This window comes from Scylla paramamosain, chromosome 11, assembly GCF_035594125.1.
Source record: "Scylla paramamosain isolate STU-SP2022 chromosome 11, ASM3559412v1, whole genome shotgun sequence".
Classification (NCBI taxonomy): domain Eukaryota; kingdom Metazoa; phylum Arthropoda; class Malacostraca; order Decapoda; family Portunidae; genus Scylla; species Scylla paramamosain.
In genome coordinates this window covers 28,708,523-28,713,522 of record NC_087161.1, presented here as the reverse complement: position 1 = coordinate 28,713,522, position 5,000 = coordinate 28,708,523, and the positions used below count along the sequence as shown (strand labels likewise).

The 5,000-nt window shown below is 45.7% G+C and overlaps 1 long non-coding RNA gene across 1 annotated transcript in view; it reads left to right on the top strand.

The window, feature by feature from the left end:
* Positions 1-3,043, top strand: part of LOC135105228 (uncharacterized) — a 21,558-nt gene extending 18,515 nt beyond the window's left edge. The window contains exon 3 of the long non-coding RNA XR_010270760.1: positions 2,174-3,043. This is a non-coding gene — a long non-coding RNA (uncharacterized LOC135105228). The remainder of the gene's footprint in view (positions 1-2,173) is intronic.
* The last annotated feature ends 1,957 nt before the right edge of the window (positions 3,044-5,000 follow it).

The following is a 5,000-nucleotide window of genomic DNA, read 5'->3' as shown; positions in this document are numbered from 1 at the left end:
CTTGATAGCTTGATAAAGGTTTAACATTGTTCATTTATTACAAGGATTTACCATAGTGTTTTCAAGGGCGAATTTAAGAGACCCCAGTGGAAGGTAGCGGGGGTTTTCACGGGTGTTTTCATGATTGTAACGGTGTATTGCAAGACTTCTAGTGAAAGTTAATGGGGTTCTCATGAGTGGTATTATGATTCTAGTGATGGTTTAGCTACCTCTTCAAGATGGTGAGGTCTTCAAAGATGTTTTCATGCTTCCAGTGACAATATACCGTCTTTTCTAGCACCAAGCAGTTGAAGACCTTGTTTACTGTACAGTCGCCCGTAAACAGTACACGAAGTTGTAGTAGTAGTAGTAGTAGTAGTAGTGGTAGTAGTAGTAGTAGTAGTAATTGTAGTAGTAGTAGTAGTAGTAGTAGTAGTAGTAGTAGTAGTAGTAGTGTGGGTCAAGAGGCGCCGTGCTGAAGGGAAGCTGAAGGGTGGCTGCAGTGGTCGTGGTAGTGGTGGTGGTGGTGGTGGTGGTGACCTTGACTGCGCGCTTTGGTATTGGCGGGAGAGGGAGAGTTTCAGGAGCTCTCTCTCTCTCTCTCTCTCTCTCTCTCTCTCTCTCTCTCTCTCTCTCTCTCTCTCTCTCTCTCTCTCTCTCTCTCTCTCTCTCTCTGTGTGTGTGTGTGTGTGTGTGTGTGTGTGTGTGTGTGTGTGTGTGTGTTCATGCGCTATGGAGTTTTCAATCCGGCTGCGGTAAAAAAAAAGCGACTTTGGGGGAAAAAAAAGTTAAAGTATTCATGAATAATTTGTGTTATGTGTCTCGACCTTCCGTCCTTCCGTAGCTAAGAATGTCAAATGTGTGTGTGTTTGTGTGTTCCATTCTCTCTCTCTCTCTCTCTCTCTCTCTCTCTCTCTCTCTCTCTCTCTCTCTCTCTCTCTCTCTCTCTCTCTCTCTCTGTTTATCGTTTGTTTGTTATTGTTATTATTATTATTATTATTATTATTATTATTATTATTATTATTATTATTATTATTATTATTATTATTATTAAACCTGCCAATCATATATCTCCAGTAATCCATTAATATACATATACAGTAGTTGCTTTTGCAGTTTTACTAGAAGCATTATCAAAGTCACTGTTGCTTTATTGTTGGTACGTAGAGTGGTGGTGGTGGTGGTGGTGGTGATGGTGATGGTGGCTGTGGTGATGGTGATGGTAGAGATGGTGGTGGTAGTTGATCGTTATCCTATCCAGAACGGACCGTAAAACTAGACAGTTGTTGTGAAATGAGGCTGAGGCTAATGTAACCACTGGTGTGTGTGTGTGTGTGTGTGTGTGTGTGTGTGTGTGTGTGTGTGGCCAAGAAAGAAGAAAGTTGACGCAACATGCGCACACACACACACACACACACACACACACACACACACACACACACACACACACACACACGATGCAACACAAGTGCCTCTCATTTATTGCAACTCAAGTATAAAAGATTGCTACTGTACAATATTCAAGAAAGGTATTCGAACAACAACAACAACAACAACAACAACAACAACAACAAAAACAACAACAAAAACAACAACAACAACTACTACTACTACTACTACTACTACTACTACTACTACTACTACTACTACTACTACTACTACTACTACTACTACTACTACTAACATGAACATCAAGGCTCGTGACACACTCTCTCTCTCTCTCTCTCTCTCTCTCTCTCTCTCTCTCTCTCTCTCTCTCTCTCTCTCTCTCTCTCTCATGAACGCGTTAAAGATGCCGGAATTAAAAGTGAGAAAGGATACAGGTAATGAGGAGGAGGAGGAGGAGGAGGAGGAGGAGGAGGAGGAGGAGGAGGAGGAGGAGGAGGAGGAGGAGGAGGAGGAAATTAGATACAGTGTTCGTAATTTGAGTCTGAGGAAGAAAAGGAGAAGGAAAAAAAGTAAAAAAAAAAATCATTGCGATGGTTGTGGTGGTGGTGGTGGTGGTGATTGTGGTGGTAGTGGTAGTGATAATTTGTGTGTTGGGATCTGGTGTGTGTGTGTGTGTGTGTGTGTGTGTGTGTGTGTGTGTGTGTGTGTGTGTGTGTGTGTGTGTGTGTGCGTGCGATGCTACGTTACGTATAACACACACACACACACACACACTCACTCACTAAAAAGTACAATCTATTTCCAGAAGAAGAGTCATTGATGGGTGCCCTGTGCCCATGTACGTACAGCTTGGGTCAACCACTGGATTGTGTTACGCTTGAATGCCCAGCCGTAGGGGAGGCGAGGAGGGAACAGGAGGTGGGAGGGACTTGCTGCAGGCTGGAGGGAGGAGGAAGGGCGGGAGAGGAGGAGGAGGAGGAGGAGGAGGAGGGAGCGAGGTTCGGGGATATTGGTTGAAGGAAAGAGAAGTAGGAAGAAGAGGGAGAGATGAGAGAAAGAGAGGAGGATATTCTGAAACTTATGCGCCACTCCACTACATTCAAAAGGATCTATAGTTGAAGTTACACGGGTTTTCAAGGGTCTTGTTTTATGGTTCTAATCACAAAATAACAACATTTCTATATGATTAACGGGAGAAACACTTGAGAACCTGGTTAATCTTCTCTGTGGCCTTTGAAAATAGTCATGGAGAGAGAGAGAGAGAGAGAGAGAGAGAGAGAGAGAGAGAGAGAGAGAGAGAGAGAGAGAGAGAGAGAGAGAGAGAGAATTATTTGTATTGTCACCATTTCACTATCCTTCACTTCACTTTTACTACCGTCACCTTATTTGTCTCTCTCAGTAACTTACTTTCCACGCTTGTATATGTTAGTAGTGTTCACGGAATCTTTGGCTTAAGTAGGTGTGGTTGGGTCAGGAAGAGAAGGAAGTTAGGAAGGATAAACGTGAATTTGGAAGAAAGGGAGGAAGTTAGAAAAAAAGCCGTTTGATTTAGTCACTGGAGAAAAGGAAGGACGTGATTATTGACTTATTTATATTTGGACTAAGTTTTATTAGCGAGAAAGTGAAGCCGTTATAACACTGACGGGGTTAACAATGAGCAACGAACGAGAAGGAGGAAGGGAGGGAGGGAGGGAGGGAGGGAGGGAGAGGCGGGTGAGCAAATAAACAAAGAAATTATCCTTTTGGCGCGAGTATTTAAGTGGCGGGAGACTGAACGGACGATCATAGACTTCTCTCCAGAGCGTAGAGCAAGGCGCCCGCTACACCCACAGCTGTTCCGACACCCGGCCAGTTTTTAGCAGTGGTGGTAGTGGAGACAGTAGTGGTGGTGGTATCGGGTGCAAGATGCTGAAGATGGGAGGATGTGAGGCAGATAACGAGTGTTTATCCAGAGAGAGAGAGAGAGAGAGAGAGAGAGAGAGAGAGAGAGAGAGAGAGAGAGAGAGAGAGAGAGAAATTATTATTTTTTTTTTCAAACTAAGTTACGGTCCTGAAATGCTGCAAGTTTGTGGCATTGCGGTTAGTTACAAGGGCGTCACCTGTTGCCTAGCACTTGTTACGTGGTCACCCATTACACGATACCACACTTAACTTGAATGGGGTGGCTGGGTAGGCGTGGGGGAGGCGGGAGACGGAGAGCGGGAAGGGCGAGCGATGAGTGACGATAGGTTGAGATAGACAAGAAACGCTTCGCTCTCTCACCTCCACAGTTTCCAAAGGTCACAGACATTATCAGCCGGGTTCTCAAGACTGTTCCTCCTGTTGATAATGTAGAAATCTTGTTAATCTGTCACTAGAACTGTAAAAAACATCCTTGAAAACTTTTGTAGCTTTAACTAAAGTCTTTCTGAATGCAGTGGAGAGTTAAGCGAGGAAGCAACGAAGAACTGGGGTACATTTTAGATGATGGTGGTGGTGGTGGTGGTGTGCCATGCGTAGGAGAACCCGTGAACTGTCTCCTAGCAACGCAGTGGAAGATGATGGTGATGATGATGATGATGATGATGATGATGATGATGATGATATGTACGTCTAACTAAGGCTTACCGGTAAGTTCATTGCCTGACTGCCACATGCCCGCATGATAATATTTACACTTGTTTGTTTGTTTGTTTGTTTTGCAATGCGTGTTTGTGTGTTTTACTTATTTATGTATTTTTTTTATTTGCATACAAGTTCTATACATGCCATGGATTCAGCTGCCGCTTTTCATTGCATTGTTTTTTTTTTTTTTCCGTTCAAGCTGTTTTTATTTCCTTTTGTTGTGGTTAGGTGTGTGATGGACGTATCCTTTGTGTGTGTGTGTGTGTGTGTGTGTGTGTGTGTGTGTGTGTGTGTGTGTGTGTGTGTGTGTGTGTCCGTGCGTGCGTGCGTGTGCGTGCGCGCGTGCCTACCTGCCAGCTGGTTGCGTGCATTTACCTTGCTTGTGTGGGCGGGATGAGTCACTACCCCGCCCCTCCTCCTCCTCCTCCTCCTCCTCCTCCTCCTCCTCCTCCTCCTCCTTCTCCTTCTCCTTCTCCTCCTCCTCCTCCTCCTTCTCCTCCTCCTCCTCCTCCTTATAGTGCTGTAGTTGCAGTGCTTGAGTACAGACTAAACCAACCCAACACACACACACACACACACACACACACACACACACACACACACACACACACACACACACACACACACACACACACACACACACACACACACACACACACACACAGCTTGACTCCCTGTAGCTTCATTGGTGCAAAGCGTGGAGGGTTGCGCAGGGGTCTGGACGCGGCCGCAGCACCGTCAGGCAGCGTGCAGGCCCCAGCGTTCCCCTTGAAGCAGGCGGGCGGGCGCGGTGCAGAGGCGCAGTTTGAAGTGTCGGCTCCTGCACCGCTAGTCACTCGGAAAAAAAAAAGGAGAGAAAAAAAGAAAAGGTTTGAGGGCCGTGCAATAGCGAGCAGCCTGTTGTACTGAACTGACCGTCCCGCCCCCAGGCCCTGCACAGAGAGAGAGAGAGAGAGAGAGAGAGAGAGAGAGAGAGAGAGAGAGAGAGAGAGAGAGAGATGTAATGGAGAGAAGGATCTGAAGACATG